This window comes from Thermobia domestica, chromosome 8, assembly GCF_964235325.1.
Source record: "Thermobia domestica chromosome 8, izTheDome1.hap1.1, whole genome shotgun sequence".
Taxonomy (NCBI): domain Eukaryota; kingdom Metazoa; phylum Arthropoda; class Insecta; order Zygentoma; family Lepismatidae; genus Thermobia; species Thermobia domestica.
Window position 1 is genome coordinate 153,060,515 of NC_137461.1, and position 21,226 is coordinate 153,081,740.

Consider the following 21,226-nt stretch of genomic DNA (forward strand, 5'->3'; position numbering starts at 1 on the left):
TGTTAACATCTACTTTTTCCTAAAGCTGGAAAGAGAATAGTTTCTCCTTTTGCATCTTATGCTTATCTTCATTGTAAAAGTAAATAAATAAATGAAAAATCCACTTATTATTAAAAGTCAAAATGCATTATTATACCTTTAGTTAAAAGGATTTATGAGCTATGCCTTACCTGAAGGATTAGTGACCAAGATAAGTGTTTGGCACCATTTATATGCTGTATTGCATGTTCCAGGGATTTTAAAAACTAGCTATTAGGAGAACGTAGAGCTATGAAATTTGCTGTACAGTACCTATGATTTGGCCCGAATAAATAGATCATGTAGGAAACTGTTGCGTGACAAATGTTAAGAACTTTTTCTATAAATTTACATCTCAAATTCATTATTCAAACTTAAATTCAGCTTTGCGACCAGTTTCGCAGAATAAAGATCCACCATTGACTAAAGTTCCAGAGAACTACACCATTGACTCAGAAGTAGATGCTTCACACATCCTAAACAATACTGAAGATGCAAAATTTCAACCAGCATCCCAGTCAATGTAATTTTGATCACACCAGAGAAGCTTATTATCTTGTTCGGAATTTAAATCTTTCTTAAACAAAAGCAAAATTGTTAATTTTCGGGCTTCAAGGTTATAACTTCTTAGCTAAAAGTATTAAACTCGATAAATCAGCTCGACTGTAATTTAAATTAATATGTTCAGGCTTTATTGTAAATGTAAAAGGCAAAAATTATGAAGAAGCTATTATCGGTGATACTGTGCAAAGTTTTCATCCCATGTTATACAATATGTTAGTAAAAATCATGCATTTTGCACTCACATATGAACTCCTTTCCCCCAAGGTCCCGGCACAGTAAGTGATGAACACGTAAAACAGTTTAATCAGCACATTAGCCCATTTGAAAAATGCTATAGTGGAAAGTGGAGTGAAAGTGTTTACTGAGTATGGCTAATTTACTGTCAGAGAGATTACAGATGTTTACAAGTACAAAGGAGCAAAGAAAGTATTTTAAAGTGTATTTCTACAAAATTTGAAATTAGCATTATAGCTAATTTCCTGCATGTATACTTACCCACGCATAATATGTGGCAAGCTGTCCCACAAAACTGGGACGTGGTGTAACTCTTCTGTTTTCACCAATGAATTCAACACAATGTTGTTTAGTTAAAATGATAGGGTAGAAAGGGAAAACTCTGAAGTATGTTTTTGTCAACATTTTTTCCTCACAGGTTATAGGTGGTTTTCTAGTTTTTAAGAACTCATTGTATGACGCAGGTTCTTCTGCACTACTGTGGTAGTGGTAAGCTTTCGGTATCTTTACTTTTGATGCTGCAACATTTTTATTTTTGTGGTCTGATTTCTACCCAATTACTCCCTTGGGTGAAAAATGATTAAAGCTATTACCGGTGCACATAAACCCGTGGGAATGATTAGGTGTAAATGAAGATAACTCAAAGCTTTCATTTGGTGTATATAACTTGTATTCCACTTAAAAACTAATAGTTTTATGTGGCTTAGAAAAAATATATAACTGTTTACGCAAAATAAGGAGTAGCATTTCTTAATTTCAAAGATATTTGAATGTCTTTTCAAGCCTTCCAGTTATTGTTTATGGCACAGTATATTGTCCTGTGAATTTAATCCAAAATATATCACATATGAAAAAAAAAACTATAAGCCGTCAAAATTTAGGCCGAAAACGTAAAAGAATAGAAAAACCAAGAGAACAGGCTCTGATATTCAAACAAACATAGGAGAAGGTAATAAGACTGACGCTAAATAACTATAAACTATTACAATAGAACATTTGTTGGAACTCTGGATTGATAGATAGGTCCCGTTTACAGCATCAGCACTATTGGCATACGCAACCCCCACTGGAGGCGTAAATTGCACAAAATAGCTTGACTCTCGCCTTTGGTGCGAGCGGTTTCAGGTTCGATTCCAGGTGGGGGCACTCGGTCTAAAAAGTGCAACAGCTTTTTCAGGCCAGCCATCCTGAATAAGGTTTTCCTGGGTTTTGCTCATTCACACCAGGCAAGTGTCGGGATGGTATCTAACTTACAAGTCCCAGGAAGCTTCCTTCCTTCCCCAATTTTGTCTTCCTTCCCTTCCCCGGATAGTGTGCTCGCCGAGGGACGTCATCCCTCATACGTGACGGGCTAAATGGCCTTAGATACCGAAAACCCAGGAATCTAAATCCTAAATCCTAAAAATAGTTTAATAAGCACAATGCACTATGAAACAGAAGTGTACAATACAAAAAACAAAAATAGCACAGCTTTTAAATGAATTCTAAGCAAAAAATGTTCACTTAAGGCATTCCACCCATTTACTCCACATTATGAGCCGAATTACCCCGTGGGGATAATTAGTAGGTACAAATCTTAACAAAATTTTAGCTGTCTCACAGTGAGAATTCAAGACCGCTGCTCTTCACGGCACCATTCTTATGATGTTTTTAAGCATCAGTAAAAAAAATAAATAAATAAATAAATAAATAAATAAATCAGGATCAAAACATTAACAGATGTGCAATTTATTGGGACTCAAACCAAAACACACACAAACCTTAAACTCGGTTTCAAACACATCATTTCTCAATCAAATGAGTTTTTATTTTTATTTTTTATTTTTTGGTCATTATTACATCCTTTCAAAATTCATCTAAGGTCTTTTTTCTGATCAACATCTACCTACCAAAAATTTGGGTGTAATTAAATTTCGTAAAAATATACTGAAATGCAAAATATAAACTTCTAAAAAGTTTTCCGTCCAATTACCCTCTTCACCTAATTCCTCTCCTTCTACCCTATAATTTCATTTGAGGGAAAGAAAAAGTTAATTTGTTGAACAATATAGAGTTTGTTGTACTACAGATCTCGTTAGTAAGTGAATCGTCTCGTTTGCAAATAGACCCTAAAATATTTAGGTGAGAATTTTGTGATTATAGCCGGTTTTTTTATAAAATATAATGTGTTTTGTTTGACATTAGAAGCTTATTTGTTTAAATTCGGGATTGAAATTAGTGAATAGGGAAAAAAAGATGATCGCTCGCTTCAACAATGAATAGTGTAAGGTTCCGCATGTCTTCACACCAGGCTGTAGCCATGTGTTTATTACACGTGTTTGCAGTAAATAAATACAACGCAGACAACAGTACCGAAGAGGAGTCGCCCATCATCACCAACAGTCGGCAAGACGGAGATCAAAGAAGGTAGCCGACAGCAGCACGCCTCAAGAATCATCAATCTCTCCAGGTTGATCAAACCACCAAAGCCCTAAGGCACCTGGCCATTGGGAACACCTTACCCTCTCATGATGCTTGGTCAATTAAGAGATACCTTTCCTAAAAGCCCTACGATGCTTGATCATTGGGTTCCCTTTCTCTCTCACGACGCCCGGTCACCGAGAGACACCTAATCACACAAACTCTCATTCCCTCTCACGACGCCTGGTCAAAGAGAGTAACCTCACCTACAAAAGCCCTAAGACTCTTGGTCATTGGCTTTCTTCTTCTTTCTTACCTAAAAATACTAGAGGAAACTACTTATTGTAATATATTTCCGTATTCAGGAGGATCTTTTGTAATAAAAGGTGATGGAAAAGTCCAATTTCCCAAAAGTCCAATTGCTCTGTCTGACATAAATAGAGTGAATTTTACAATAGCATCACTAGTGTAGAACCCTTCCTCATCCACCGCATTCCTTTGGTGTATCTCTTACCGGGTACCATCTCTTCCGTCATCTCGATCACTTCTTAGCAGAGAAGAAGTTTCCTGATTACTGGGCGGTGCAACTTGCTGTTAAAAAGTTGTTGTCATCGCAAACTCATGTGACGTCTTTTGTCATGGCATCCAGAATGGCTGAGCAATGGGAAAAGTGTTTGACTGTAGTTGGATACTATGAAAAACCAGGTATTGAAGTTTTTGCACGTCAGTCGAACATCTCAATTTCCACCAAAACAATGTAACTAGAAATAAATCAATAAATTCTATTTAAAATACTAAGCATATATTAATAAGTACTTGAGCTTAGCTTCATTGCCTTCATCAAAGATTTTAGAGGATAAACCAGCGTTTCCCAACCTTTTTCAACTTGCGGCACACTACGGGTGTAACTTGGATTCTCGCGGCACACTTATAGATATTATTATTTGTAAATATAAAAAACAGTGGTATTTTTTCCCTGATCTCTTTCGCTCAGAGAAGAAAGCTCGTTCACTGGGTTTTCCCCGTGGTTAATCATTATGCTTATTTTTCATTCTAATTTAAAAACAGAAAACAATTGCAATGAAATATTGGACTCAGGTTTTTAAAAATACGCTTTCTTTTTCAAAAACTGTATTCAACCTTTTACTTAGAAGGAAAATCACTAAATAACGAACGAACAAACAAATCTCTTTTACTTTTTAAACACAAATGTAGGTAATTTGTCAAAGGATTGAATGATATTTTAAATTTTCAAGTTACGAAATAGTCTGCAACAATAAAGAAGCAATAATGGTCATAACAATAATAAATACTTTTTTCAACATTAGAAATATACAGAAAAGTAACACGGTATGAAACTTAAAATTGTAAATTTCTAGTAAAGGTTCATAATAATGTGCAATACAAATATACATTTTCCCCTACGCTTTGCAATTTGGTGCTATAAAATTAATAATTTTGTTTCGATTTCCTCGCGGCACACCAGCGGCCCATTCACGGCACACCAGTGTGCCGCGGCACACCGGTTGGGAAACGCTGGGATAAACTCTGAGGATACAATTAACTATCGTCAAAATCGAAATAGGTTACGCTTATTAAGAGCCAATTATTTCTTTAGTTTTATTTTCAACTAAACTCTACTTTTAATTAAATACAAATTCTAATCAGCTTTCACTTTCTCAGCAGTATAATACAAATAGACATAAACTAGTTTAAAAGTTGTTACATCGCAAAATTCTATGATAACGCTTTAAAATATAATTGAAAAATATTTTAACGATATGATAATATGAAACTTACTAATGATCCAATGGTAAGTTTGTGTGACAAATAATCCAATTATACCGGTAAAGTAAGAGAAAAAGTCATTAGTTATGAAATAAACAAAATATTCCGATGAAACTTTGGTATATAGAGGGTGTAAAATTTTAGCTCACAAATATTACGATATTTTGTGCAGTGTATTAGTACATGAAAAGTTATATATATGTTTCATGTGCTATAAATTTAAATATGGGTAATCACAAACTTCAAAGTCTTTGAAGTTAGTTTGGTAAGCTTAGGTTGGACAATTTTCACTTGCGTATTCTTTAACAATTCCGGTATAACACAAAGTTACTTCATACACTTATTTGAAAATATGACTTATAATCTAATCTTATTGCAAATCAGAGAACTCACTTCAATGATCAAATATATATATATTGATAATTATCTCACTTGATTTTCATTCCAAGATAGTTGATTTAAGCATTCCTCAATTTTCATTCGATTGCTTGCAAAATGAGCGAAATAAGCATATAAAGAAACGTTTAAAATTATATTTTCTCACTGAGTTGCCTTTAACTCATATTAGAATTACTCTCTACGACATATTCTTTCACTGGTGGAATATTATTATTTGTTCTTTCACTTCCCTCCCCCCCCCCAAAAAAAAAAATACATATAAATCTCTTGATGATTTATGGTGTACTTGAACGCACCTATATTCTTAAAGTCACAAGCCTTATTACACCCTAGTACTGCACTAGACTTATTAGAGGTATCGGAAATGTGATTTATGAATTAAGCAAAAGTAACAGCTGTTTATTGATATCACTAGATCTCAGTAAATTATTTCATACTATCAATCACATTTATCTTCGAAAAATTACAGTACAGTGTATTTTTCTGCTGAAGTTGTAAAGAAGTTCAATTCATATTGGTCACGTTCACTCTGGCGAAATATTCTTTCCTTTTCAACGAATTTTGGTTTTGCTTAGTGTATTATATATAGTAGTTTGATATTGTATAAAGTAATTATACAACTGACTTGCCATCGTGATTAAACACTTTCAAACATATTGCTATGATAAAGGTACGAAATTACTACATTAGCTCGTATTTTGGCGTTATGCATTATTGCCAATTTTGCCATTTTGTAGGGTCGGTTTCAGTTGTCATCGAAGTAACCGGTCTGACAATGCTATTTCTATGAACTAACTAACTAACTAACTAACTCTATGGCCTATGGAACCCGGAGGTTCAATGCCGCGTTCACAAAAGCTCTCCACTGACTTCTATCCTTAGCTAACTGCATCCAGTTTCTATTTTGTATTTTAATCTCTGCGAGATCCATCTTAATATTGTCCTTCCATCTGCGCCTAGGTCTTCCTAATGGTCGTTTTCCGATTGGTCTTCCAGTCAAGACTTTGAAAGCGTTTCTACTTTCTTCCATTCTAGCTACATGACCCGACCACCTAAGCGTCCTAGACTTGACGACCCTAACAATGTTGGGTAGACCGTATAAATTATGTAGTTCCTCGTTATGAAGTTTCCGCCATTCCCCATTCCCGTTCCTCTTGGGTCCGAATATTCGTCTCAGGATCTTGTTCTCAAATACTTTGAGGGAAGTCATATCGATTTGAATTTTATTGTTCAAACTAAAGGGAGAAATTTTATCTAATGCATTCATTTCTATGTACAGCTTTCTGAAGTTGTATGAAGCTTTCATTAGCTTCTAAAGATAAAACTTAATTTTTTACCGACCTGAAATTCCTCAAGAGCCGTCACTGGAAATACATAGTGTAAGCATGATGGATAATACAAATGAAAATATTAAATTAATCACACCTATTAGCCATACTACCATAGTTGAGTTTAAAACTATTGAGTTATTGTCGACTTCGCCGAATCTTCGATTAATTATGCTACGTTAGTACTAATTAAACTTGACTATTCCTTTTAAAGTAACGAAATATCAATAAAACTTATTAGTCAAAGTATTTGACTCTAGTTATAACTATTCAAATTAATGTTTGTGACTGCTTTCGATTAACTATTACTCGTTATTTTATTTTGGAAATAAGAAATGTAATTTTATAAACCATTGTGTACGTATTTATGAATGGTAGCTGAGACTGATTTCATACGTTAATTGTGTGATACTAAGAATGATAATCGAATGCCCTTTGACATAAACATGATCTGTCGCAACTCGCAAGATATTGCCCTTAGAAAAAGAAATCACGTTTTATATTTGTAATACATTTGCTAAAATTCGTCGAAACGAAACGTGACACGAGCAACATTTTACCCTTGAGATATGTTTTGTTTTGTAGCAAGATGAAAATTAAAGCGATAAGAAAAATCATGAAGGCACCGTAATACTAACATACATATAATAATGCAGACTTATTTTGGCAAATGTACTTCATTTGACGCAATACATCGCATTATGGAATTCCTTATAATAATGAACTGACCTGCTTAATTAGTTTTAAAATGTATATTTAACAATCGCCTTAATGTTTAGGCAATAAAATAACAATAGCATGCAAAGTATAAGAAACTTCTGGGTCAGAGTTGAAGTTATTAACACTTAACATATACACTTACAAAAAAATCTCAAGTGTATTATCTATACACACTATTATTCTATATTTAATATACACACAATAAACAGCACCTTTAATTTTGTTACATGAATTACAAATGTAAAGAAAGAAATAATAATAGTTAGTTTTGAGCTTTTCTTGTCATTTGTGGAAAATCAATATAATAGGTTAGAATTCAGTTTTCCATTTTTATGAACAAGGACGAATATGCTGTATCTTATACACATTTATATAAATGTGAACTTATTTACTTCTTTAATGCTTAATGTAACGAAAGAATATGTGTCAAATTGATTTTCTGCATATATCAGTTCTTTATCGTCTGTTTCTCCGATCAAAATTATAATGTATATACATTCTTTGTCAATGATGGTATAAATACTCTGATTTCATTTTTATTTTACATACGTATGCAACATAGGCGTTGTAAAGGATGGAACTTATGTTTACGTACTTTACAAACAACTCGGTGAGTGCACATATTTTCACTTAAGATCATTTGTATAAAATACTCTTTCTACAATATCTTGCTTCTACGAGTACCACTTTACAGGTCTTAGCTACCTATAGACACTTTTGGAGTAGAAATTGAATTTGCTGTCTCAGGCAATGACAATAAGAAAGAAAACACAGAGGTAGTTATAGTTTGTAATATTATTTAAATACCAGTATGTAGCAAAAGACGAATATTACTACTGCTTCAATAATATGTTCACTAGAACTTCTTTTTCTTATAATTATTTAAAGGAAGATGGCCAGATATAAGGTAAGAAAATACGAGGTACATCTTTAATACGAGGGTCATTTAACTCGAAGTGGCAACCTGAGGACGCGCCATGACGTGGTGACAGGTACCCACGTTACATGGTTGTCATAGGTTCCTCGAATATAAAAATAGTCATTACGGAACCAAAGTGGTCGTTGTTTTTAACGGGTATGAAGAACCAAGTACAAAATGTTTTCATGTACGAAGATCTCTTGGGAGGCCAGGTAGTACGAAGCTGAAAGTAACAGAACTGAACGTCGTGCCAACTCCACATGAGCATTTCTTGTCAAATACAAACGCTCTTACTTATTTCTTTTATTTTTAGAAAAGGGTAAATTTCGGTTGTGTTAATTTAAACGTATTTTTATTTTTGTAGGAGAAGCGTTTATTGTGAAATTGTACGGCGGAAAAATAACAGACGAACTCGATAGGACGAGATTTAAGAAATATATCCAAACTGTTGTGAAAAAAAACAACACCAAATTACATCATGAACCTCCCTCCAAGTTCAGCTGCAGCGCGCCAGCATAGTTTTCGAGTGTACCATCAGATACAAGAGTGGAAAGGAAATCACCTTTCGCCTGAAAAATGGTAATGGGAAATAGAGGCAAGACAGTATATACTTGTGGCATTGACATTGCTACCAGCACCAGGTAATCTACTGCATCTCGTACGGTGTGGATGCAAAACTGACTGTTCCAGAAACTGAGTGCCGAAACGGAAGACTCCACTGCATATCAATGTGTGGAGAATGTGCGGGAGAATCATGCACAAATAAAATAGTATTAAATTCATTAGAAGACAACGATTATAATATAATTGTGATGATATTGAAGAAACTTCGAAACCATGTTTTAAACGATTTAGAAACGTTAATGAATGAAACAGTTAAAATGTAATTGTAGAGAGCTAGGTTGTGTAATTTGTAATACAGTAAATGATTTCTAAATTTTGATTAAATATATGTTATGTTGTTAAACAAAATTTTAAATATATGTTTATTATAAAAGTAAAATGTTTAATATTTGCTATTTTAAATAATAAATTTGTTTGATAATATTATAATGTAAAATGCAGACTTTTTGTCATTACAAAGCCAAATTAATTAGTGATATTTATATTACTTTGAAATACTAAATATATTTTGTATGTATGTATTTGCTAGTTTCATAGTAATCTGATTTGAAACCAATAAAATGAAACGAAATAAATTAATTTGTAAGATAATACCCGGCATATTTTAAAATGGCGGTAACACATAAAAACGATATTAACTGAAATCATTTGAATCATGTACCTTTAACTTGGCACCAGAACGACGTTTCTTATCTTAGTTCTGTGATGAGATAATATCGTATGAGCATAAATGAATGTATTCGCATGGCCGCCATATTGATGACGTCATTTCAGGTGGTTGCCCATGTGCTATTTTTGACGATTTTCTCATGAGTTTCAGCGATTTAAACAACGCGTTAAACGATTGTTTTCCAAACGTTTTTCCGCCTTTAATTGTAAAAATATTCTCACATGTTTAGCGTAATCTAAGTGCTGAAAAATCAACACCTTGCGCTACATAAAATGGACTAGTTCGCTTAATTGTTAAGCTACAGAAATAATATTTGTATTTTTAGAACGGTGAGACTCTACTCTATAACGTTTAGTTCGAAGCGTTTTCCCATATATCTGATAGTTTCATAGTAATCTACTATAGAACAAATAAAATGAAACGGAGAAAATTATATTTTTAAGATAATAACCGCCATATTTAAAAATGACGGCAACACTTAAGAACGATACTAGCTGAAATCACTTAAATGATGCTTTATCTTTAATTTGGCACCAGAATGAAGTTTGTATTTCAGTTCTGTGATGAGATATTACCGCATAAGCATAATAGTCTGGTTGCAGAGTGCAAAAATTGTTGTGTAGGGGGAAATGCATTACACGCAACATGTTATGATCGCATTTTAGTGAAAAAGTATATTAAGACCAAATTCGACAGGTGCAACAGTGGCCCTGGCGGGCAATTTTTATAGCCTTGAAATCCAAAAAACAGAATGAAAAGGAAAAATGTACTGTAATTAATCATGATATCAAAACTCTGATTGTAAAAAGTTATCTTTTGAAGATTTGTTACTGAGAACATGTTGATATGATATATTTGAGTCCAATGGCGATTACTGCATTGCTTGGCAATGCCCAATGGGTTCAATGGGGTACTAACCCCCTCAACGATGGAATATTATAAACGAAAAAAATCGTTTCAGAACTAAGGTTGTAAAGTGTGTGGTCTGCCACCCCTTTAAGAAATCCTGGGTATGGCCGTGCTGTAGGGTTGGGTGGTGAATATTTAATCACTTTGAGCACCATCATTAAGACTTACATGGTCTGAAGTCTCAGTGGAGTTCGATATGTTTGTGTACGTATTTGTACAGGTGCTATAACCAACACAACCACAAACCATTGAACAGCTACCCTTTTCCGCAGGACAACTGCACCGTAGTGTTGAGTACAAAGGCTCCTGGGAGCATCCACATCTAATTATCAGAAGAATATCCTGCGGAGCTACAGGGACATTGTCGAGTAGTCGAGAGTTTTGGACGCTTTGTCACGACTTCATTGCAGAGGATCCAAAAGGGGTGGTTGTTGGTCCATTACAGACTTCCAAATTGCACACTATATGTAAGCTCATAGAAGGCTTAATTCGTTGGTGTCAACGATTGCAAAGCGGGAGCGGATGACATTCTTGGTTTTGTCATTTTTGTACTCCAAACGAGAAATCGCATATCGGACATACTCTCTTTGACGTTAGGACTATAGCACTCTTCAATTAACTCTATCACCTGTTTGGTGATGTCCGACATGTCTGACGTTAGGTTGTCCAAAGATGTAATGGTGTATCCCTGCTTCAACTTCTGAATTATTTTGTTTTTCCCGATTCCACACAACCTCTCAACAGTATCACATCTAGATAGAGCGTCCTGCAAGGAGGTTAGTACAAATATCAGCGTGCTCCGATGCTGTTGCTCCAACATCAATGAACGTTCTCCTCGGGCTGGTTATTTCCATGGTGATCTTGCATGTTATTCCCTTCTCATCATAGTAATGAAGCAGAAGTACTAGAACATCAATGTCATCTGATATTACTTTAATGTGAGCGCTTACGTTCTCCGATGCCAACCGTAATGCCTGTTGTACGGTGATAATATCTGCTTCTCCGTGTTCGATGTACAAGTCTGGCTTTGATTGTCCTTCTGATACTCCAATGGGCACGTATTCAATACTGGACAGAACGAGTTTGCGGACCTTTCCGGTAGAAAGGCACCAATCAACTAGATGTTTGCATAGCACGTCAATCACTTGCAATTTGTTGTGAGTCATAGTTAGTACTACTTGCTGTGGTGGGAGAGGTTTATAAAGAGTGAGTTGATGTTTCCTCTTTATATGTGAACACGCGCGCATGCATCGTGATAGGCTTTTGATACTGTATGGGTTGTATCGGTCAAAGATGAGGCATACGTCAGAATCTTTGAGCTTACATTCCACAAATTAAGTAACCTTTTGCACAAAGTCAAAGTGTATCCCATTTGCAGGCCAAGCGATTGTCTACAGTACAGCACACCCACCAATGACAACTGCATTTGGAGGCGATTGAAGTCTTTTGAACACTTCAATGACCAGCAGATCCTTTAACTTTGATTTGGGAATGAATCTCATCTGACCATTATCTCTGAAGAGGGTAGTAGGGAGTGGTGACAGTTCGTGCTTCAACATGTCTGCAACGTCAATTGATCCTGACAGCATCAGTCCAATCGTCCTAGCGCAAATCAACGATGTATCAAATACGAACTCCGTACCGACCTTCACTTTCTTCTTCATGACTGATAGTGTTACAACCTTTTTTGGGATGGAGTTATAGGACCTTCCGGGCCAAGTCTCTTTGAATGCCTGCATGTGTTGCCTTCCGATGGCCAGGATGCTGAGGATCTAGAGGATCGATGCATTGAGTTAATACCTTACATATATTTTCCCGATCATAACGGTCAGATTTTATTCTGGCTGCAGATTATTTCCGGAGATGCGTGACGAACCTTGCTGCATGATCATTCTCGTGCATATCGTGAATGTCTTTGACTAGTTGACTGCAGATATCCAAACTGTGGGCCCATATCTTGAACATACGCTGATTAAGCATTTGCCCCGCAATGCAACTTTGACTCTTCCCATATCGCATGAATGTAGTTTCGGTAAACATATCACTCCAAATTAAAATACTACCTCTACTGTACCCTTACTAGCTACCTACAATTGCCCAACAGTGCCAAAGTAGCACATTTCCGATTTTGTTTAGTTGCTTACTCCTTAAGCGAATTCCATGGTAAAACTTCCCGTGTAACTAATTTCCACGTCCAGTACTCGACCACCGGATAATAAGTAGTCGTAGTTGCGTGGCCGCCATATAGATGACGTCATTTCAGGTGGTTGCCCACGTGGGATTTTTTGGGATTTTTCTGTGGAGTATCAGGGGAGTCTATACAACGTGTTAAACTGAAAATGTTCTTTCTAATATTTTTTTCCGTTTCCAACCCTAATTTGCCTACTAATATGTCGGTCTTCCGGCACACGGTGCGTTTTTTAGTGTTTCGTCACAGCCCCTAAACTTGTTAAACCACCGCTGCAATGTCCGCGTAGTCACAACACTCTTACCAAACGCCTGCATATCTTCCGCCCAGCTTCAGCGGTGTTTGACCCAAGTTTGAAGTGGTACAGCATACACGCATTTATGACGCTCTGCGGAGATCCCACGTTCACTCTGTTCTTACGCAAGTTCACGGTGTTATTGAACTTCCACAACCACGTAGTATGTTGGATATATCCACAGCAACAACTGACCTTCGTCTTATATCCATTTCCGTTCAACTCACGGTGTGAGGGCCAATTGAACAAATACCTCCACAAGAGGCAGAACTTTCTTGGTTACCCTTATATTACCTAGTTTCGGCATCCGTTTCAAGAAACTTCGCTAAGCTCATCCGCACTTTTTTCAATTGTGATGAATAATTGAAAGACAATGAAGAATATCAAAAATGCAGATAGTAGTCAATCCTGTAAAAGATATCCGGTTCTACCCATGAACATACATACTTCAAGCTCTTCACTAAGTTCACCGCATTTTTCTTAATTTTAATGAAAAGCATTTTGAAGATGCTACCTGGTCTTTCAGTTATTCATGAAAACTCAACAAAGTGCTGTGCGCTTAGCGAAGTGTGTTTGTTAATGGGTAGAACCGAATATTTTTTTAACAGAGTTGATTGAGAGAGGATCACGGAGGTTCAATAATTAAGCGTTTATCTCTGATACAGAAGATTCCTGGTTTGATTCTCACCCACAGGAGTAAACTTTCATTAATTCATTCGACTCCTTTAACCTAAAGAATACTATCATGAGCATAAATCTATAATTTTTTATTTATTTTACAGAATCGATTGAGAAATAGGTTTAGCAGTGTTGACAACATCAATTCTTTTCCACTTATTGAATAGCTTGAATTCTTTGTTCTGAATAAAGTATGAAAAATTTAATAAATCTGTACCATCATTCAGTTTAACGTCCCACGATTATGTTCGTTAGACTAAGGGGGACGATGATTAAAGGAAGTGAATGATGATGGGAAGACTAGAGGAATGAGAAAGTGGGAGGAAGCAAAGTACCCTGAGAAAACCCACATACACTATGTTGTCCACCACATACTTACTTGGACGGGATCGAACTAGGAGCCCCACGCACCAGTGGTAAGCGTTCTACCACTGAGCCACCGTGCTCACAAAAGTTTTTCTGCATTAAATGCTGTATCGCAGGACCAATTGGCTTGAAGAATCCAATTACCGGGTGAATTGGAGAATTTATTTGGTTTGTGAGTAAGAATGAGTGAAAGTCAGGTGAGGGAAATACCTTAAGTTAAGAAGGTGGTGGTTGTTGTAGTGTGTTTTTTTATGTTATAATCGGCACTGTACAATATCTAGAGGCGGAAGGGACTATTTGGCAGAGTGGAACACTTGTTATAATTTAGTGGCGCGAAAGGTAGTGTAGACATGGCGCAGACATGTCAACGTTGTGAGATATCGTTTTTGAGTTTTATAGAATTATACAAAAATTATACGCCGTTAACCGATCGGTTTTAAAGTCCCGTCAATGAAGAATAGAACCACAACGAGTCCCCCACATGACACACACCACCACCATTTTGCCGGGGATATTTACGAAGGCGTTAAAACAATGTGGATTACTATCCGACCAGTACCGCACGTTCTGATTGTTGGCCTTTCCTGACAAATGAAAGTTTGCCTCATAAGTAAAGCAACCCACATTATGCTTTATTTTTTGTTTAATTATGCTTTTTTTTAATTATCCTTTATTATCCTTTAGTATTAATCTCAATCATTGTTTTACATTAATCGTGTATAATCTATAATATTTACTATATATTAAATATTCTAAATATCTTGATCTATTTATTAATATTTTATGTAACCAGTTTCTTTCGTATTTAATGAACTTTCTACTTAGTGCACTGTAAAGAGATATGCTTTACTCGAGTCAGTTTTTCTTTTTTTTAATCACTTGTGTGCGCCTTAGAGGTGCATATACAGAAAGGGAAAGTAAAAGATGCCACCAAAAAGTACAGAAAGTGTTCAAGTTCAAAAGGTAAACAAAACAATATAGTGTGGAGTTCTTGTGCACTATTCATTGTTGGCGGAAAGTTTTCTTCTTCTTTTCCTTTTCTTTTTTCTCCACATCAAAGGATTACACCGAAAAGTTTACAGACATAAAAATAAGGTTTTCATTGTTGCAAATGTTCCCAATGATTTTGCATTATAAAATATTGGTATTGAAAAATATTAGATGTAGCATATTAAACTTGCGGTTAAACAGAATTTTCGAAGAATTGTTCTATTAGAATTTTCCAAAAATTGTGCTATATATTTTAAATTACGCTTTGTGCTTTATTTTCCAAAATTATGCTTTATTATGCTTAAAATTACTTTCTTCTGGACCCTTAGACAACCACAACCATGTTCAAGATACCAACCATATTTGAAAATTGCTGTTATGCTTTTTATGCTTTCGGGTTGCCCTACTCATAAGTAAGCAATATGTCAGAGGCAAATAGGCGATATTTGGTAGCTATCATGTGGCTAATTGAGCAAATTCTAGATAACGATCTGAATCATTTTCTATAAGGTGTTGGTTCGTTACACTGGTATAATGGCATGAATAAGTTGGATTAACAACTTTTCAGGCAACACTACTCCGTGCTTCTCTTGGGACTTTTACTGAATAATGCTAACATTGCTACAATACCTCATCTGCAGTGTTCGTAGGTTTTTCTTAAGAAAATTTCCCCTAACTGATACAAAATTTTCAGTTTTTTTTTTTTTTTATCAAACTTTCGTTAGTTTGTTGAGAAAATGAAAATGAAATGAAATTGTTGAGTTTTGAGTCCCAAGTTATGCCGGTTATGCTAAAGGAGACGGTGATGATGAGAGATGAATGAAATGGTGGAATGAAGAATGTGGGAGGAAACGGGAGATCCCCGGGAAAACCCACTCACATAGTGTTTGTCCACCACAAGGTTAACTTGGCGGGAGCAGGGTTTTGTACCCGGGACCTCAAGCACCAGAGGTGAACGCTCTACCACTGAGCCACCGCAGCCCCCCTAGTCCGTTGAGTGTCCAATTCCTATGACAGAAGTTAAGTGATAAGATTAATTTAGCTATATTAAAGGAAGTGGCAACTACGTTTGTTTTATTTGTTTTTCTTTTATTTTCTACTTTACCTTCACTTCTTTAACAAAAATTACTCTACGCCCAGCCATGGTGAAAATATGATACTTTGAACACACACACACACACCTATACATTAAACATACACAAACTATTGCTACTGTTTTGGTTTACTTCTGAATAACAAAGAAAAATTTAAGAATTTATATTGGTCAGTCAGAGAACCTAGATTTCTCAAAGACCCGAGAGTTTCCCTGGATTTTTCACGTTTTATCGAAAAATTCTCCTTTTCCCTTTTGGAAAAATTTACCCTAGGTAACGGAAATTTCCCTCAAACTACAAACACTGGTCGTCTGTCACCGTGCGTTATCTACCAGTTTTGTATCAATCTACCATATTTGGTTTCTTGGAATATTTTCAGCACTTCGAACACAGTAGCATCGCTGATGAGAGTTCTTTCCACATGATGGCGGTTAAAATCGTTTGCAATCACCCTGATACTTCATTCTTCAGACATCAACCTAACCTCAATGCGCTCTGAACACGACAAGACTATCTTCTCTTTTTGCATTATTTGCAACGATATGGGCAATGAAATAGACATAATTTCGTAAATGTTAGCACTAGAGTAAATATAATAGTGTAATATGACTGAAGTTAATTGGTAAAGGGTAAATGATATTTTATTAATCTTGATATTAATATTTTGTAAATTTTCATATTTTAAATGGAAATAAAAACTCAATTCCCAATCTGGTGCTGATAGGTCGTTCACATGTGTAGAGCAATTAAGGAAGTCTCGTAACAAGTCGAAACTATGTGTGAATAAAAACACGCAGCAATGTGTCAACTTAATAACAAACACTTCCTACTTCGATTCATGAGAAAATTCTTGTAAATGAAATTGTAAGCGGAAGAAATGACTCTACCAAAAACTAGGAAGAAAAGATAGGTGGACAAAAAAGAGTAGTGAACTCGAAAGAGTTTTGAAGTGACCATCACAGAAGGTTCGTCCTCTTAATTCTTTTCCGATCAAAACGTGGTGAGTACATGCTGGTTGCGAATTGATAACACACTTCTATTATTCGTTTCATTACCAATTTCAATCACATCAAAATGTAACTTCTAATTTAATATGATAGTTATTATTGATTTTGTCATAGGGCCACAGCACCAGTTTTGGTTAATTATCTAATCTGATATCTCTAATTTTATTTATCCAATCAAAACTACCTATCTTAACAAATTATTGCTCTACATAAATTAAATAGGTAAGTTTGTTATGAGATTCCAATCTAAATTGCCCGCATGCTAACACGGTTATTATTATGCCTACATAGGCTAAGTGTGGAAATAAATTATGTATGTCGACGTCCGGATTTCCATCCAATAAGTTGGCATATGTTAATATTATTTGCATTAATACTTTTCTTTTAAAATTCTCGTGTTTCCTACACCGAAACCATTCCATATTAAAAAAAAAAAAACAAACAAATCAGTCTGATCAGAAAAATGGTGAGTTAAAGGGTTAATATTTTTCGAATCAAACTATTTTCTCTTCAAACTAATCAATAAGAAACGAAAACCAAACGATACACGGTCCAGTAGAGAAGTGTGTACGACTATTGTTATTAAGGACGATCATCCCAATTCCACGGACAATTCCGTTCCCCTAGCGGCCACGATTGTCGATTGTCAGTTCGGATCGAGCATCATCACAGACGGTAAAGTACAAATTAAGATATCCTAGAATCAACACCGGTGGTTCAAATTTTTCGTAATGTTAAATGAAGTCGGCTGCCGCAAAGGCTACAGCACCACGAATAAAATCGAGAACGAATAGATGATGATCGGGTGTAGGAAGAAAGCTCGCACTGTAATTGTTTGCAATCTGTAATTTATGTTAACACCAGAATTTAAGGTTCCCAATATAGCGATGGCTATGTCACCAGCATTACGATTATAAGTGTGCTTATTATACTTGTGTATAGTATGAGATGAAGTAGAAGACTGAATGTGTTGAAAATAAGTTTTCTGCAAAGAGACAACTGTTTGTGAATTGTCAGAGACCACAGTCGTTTCAATTCAGCAATGTGATTGCTGAAGCTTTTAATACTCCACTGGTGATCAACATATAAGGCTAACCGCTACTAACCTTCAGTAGATGGTAATGGTCTACTTAAACACACAGAGCTGTACTTTCTACTTTCAGTATTTTTTCTGGTTTTCCTGATTATTTGTTTAAAATAATAACTTGTTATTTCGTAATTTTCAGTGTCTTTAACTTAACCAAATATATATATATATATATATATATATATATATATATATATATATATATATATATAGGCATTTAATACTACTTGAACGATTTTACTCAGCTTTTAAAGTATCGATATTCTTTTCTTTAATTACAAAAAATAAAACTATAGAAATCGCGATTATTGTCTTTCCCCATACTCTACACTAGGTCGAATTTCAATCTCATTTACATCAGATTTGGTTTTGTTACAAGTGCGTGAAACGGAATCAGAAATAAATAACTTTTACCCACATATAAGGCCTTGGAGAAATAAAAATGGTGGGGTTTAGTGAGGCTCATGTGCAAGTGTGATATAAGTTTGGTGATTGAATGAAACACCGTTTTGTTTATAGTTACCATCTATAGAAGATATTATCTGATTAAGGAAGCTCTTTTAATAACTAATTATCAAAGAAAGAAAGGAAATAAAAGTATAAGTACAAGAAATGAATTGAATGAGCCGAAAAATTGAAATAAATAAATTGATAAATTCAACTAATCACAAGTATTCGAACCTTAAATTAAAATAAATTCAGGAAGCTCCTCTTTCTCTTAGTGCTTGGATAAAAAAAATGCACAGAGTACGTTACGAGAATTTGAAGCGAAGTTGTTGTCTGCTACGCACATACGTAGTAATGTTGTGTTTACACATTCCCTTTATTATTCAAAAAGGATAATTCAATTCTGCCCAAATAACCTTCTTGGGATATATTCTCCATTAGTTCAGGGTCCAACACCCTGTCCCAAGTTCACTATATGTAATTCATTGGTGAAGTGAAACACGTACATCGAACCCCTGACCCAAGGTATTAAATCCTCGACTGATGTGCAAACCACGTACCACATGAAAACTAAATTACAAATACGATGTACTGAATACATAAATAAAGATAATATGAAGACAGAAAATTAAATAAATAAAAGAATTCTTTTTTCCAGTGTAAAACTAAGACTCTAATGAAAATGTTATCCCAATCTGACATTTTTTTAAATTTTGAAAAATACGGACTGAAGCTAAAATTACAAATTAGTGATGTCCACGTTACCCTTTAGATGTGTTTAAAGTTTGGAGAAACTATTATTATGTATTGTCTCAATCAAACTGAATAAAAGAAAAAAATTCAATTTATCCTTACTATATAATATTGAACAAAAATTGCTGTTATCTGAAATACGAGTTACCTTATATACACTAGAGTGCATGGAATTTCCGCTATCTTTGAAATCTGCTTACCCTTAGTGATATTGTTTTGCGAAAAGGTTCCATATAACGACTGAAAAATCGCAGTTCGATTAAGCAATAACTTCGCTGACGAAGCTGATTTTTTCTTTCATGTAAAATACACGTCTTTTTAACAAATACACCATCAAGTATTAGCTCACTTTATAAAAGTAAATATTTTAATTTTTATGTAAAAACTTTATTTTTAAGTTATTTTTGAAACTTCAGGCTGTTGGTGGCACCTGAAGAAATTGCTATCGATCCATTGTTCTAAGCATACGTTGTATATCATACGCTACTAACCTTCTATTCAAATCGGAAGCGGTAGAAGTGAACTATATCTAATTTTCACGTTTATCACCATAGAGCAAAAACTGTAACAGATAATGACAAGTGGTTGTTTATTATCGGATCAGTCATTCAAAATAATATATCGGTAGAACCCATAATATTCTGCCAGAAGCGGAAGTAGTTAAAATTACTAGCACTTCCTGTTTCAGTGCTGATTTCATACATCAAAAACGGTGAAAGATATCGAGAAGCCATATCTTGCATCTATTCAGCATTCCAGGAATAGGTCGCTGTTAACTGACTATTCAAGTTGGAAGTGGTAAAAGTAAATGTTCCTTAGTTTTAGTGTTGATCACCATAGAAAAACTGATAAAACATAGCGACAAGCTATTTTCAGCAATTGATTCAGCATCTGAAGGTCAGAATTTTTATATGGATTCAGTACCAAGAATATACCTCACCACTGATTTATTCGTTTTATTGTAACCGGAAATGATAGACATTAATTACCACTTCCGGTTTTAATGTTAATCTCTGTATATCAAATATGTAGGTACAGAAAGGGATAGAGTATAGCGGCTTTTCGATGTGTATTCAGCGTCCCAGAAACAGACTTATTCCTCTATTGCAACTAGTAGCTAGTTGTAGATCCATTGCTTCAAGTATGAGTATTGAATTCACATACTGTACTTTGAAAATCTACCGTAGTTTCACACTGTGATACGAAACATTATTATTATTATTATTATTATTATTATTATTATTATTATTATTATTATTATTATTATTATTATTATTATTATTATTATTATTATTATTGTATTCTTTTACATAGTCACGAAATAATAAACATTTTTGCAGAACACAAACCAGTATGATAATGAAAAGGTAAATGTTAAAAAATTAATAACAATCACATTTTTAAAATGTACATTCTACAATTGAATGGTTTGGTGCAAGAAGGAGGCAGCTCCACTTTTTCCAGTATGTAGCAAATTTAAAAAAAAAAAAAAGTTTTAAAAATTCAGTTTTTACCGAAACTAAACAATACTCAGACTTGGCTAGCGGATGGAGCTGCCTCATTCTTGTATCAAACGAAGCGCCTTTTTTTTTTTTTTTTTATGTGATAAGGTGTGCAATTCAATAGCGGCACAAAGTGCAGCTGCCTCTTTCTTGCACCTAACTTTTCAATTTGAATAAGCTATTAGTAGGTTTTGAATGTGAGTATATGAAACTTTTTAATATTTTGAATTCGTTATGACTTCAAGA

General features: G+C 34.8%; 1 long non-coding RNA gene across 1 annotated transcript in view; it reads right to left on the reverse strand.

Moving 5' to 3' along the window:
* Positions 1-3,843: 3,843 nt before the first annotated feature.
* LOC145691869 (uncharacterized) overlaps positions 3,844-21,226 on the reverse strand; it is an 84,030-nt gene continuing 66,647 nt past the window's right edge. Inside the window, exon 3 of the long non-coding RNA XR_014132573.1 lies at positions 3,844-3,977. This is a non-coding gene — a long non-coding RNA (uncharacterized LOC145691869). The remainder of the gene's footprint in view (positions 3,978-21,226) is intronic.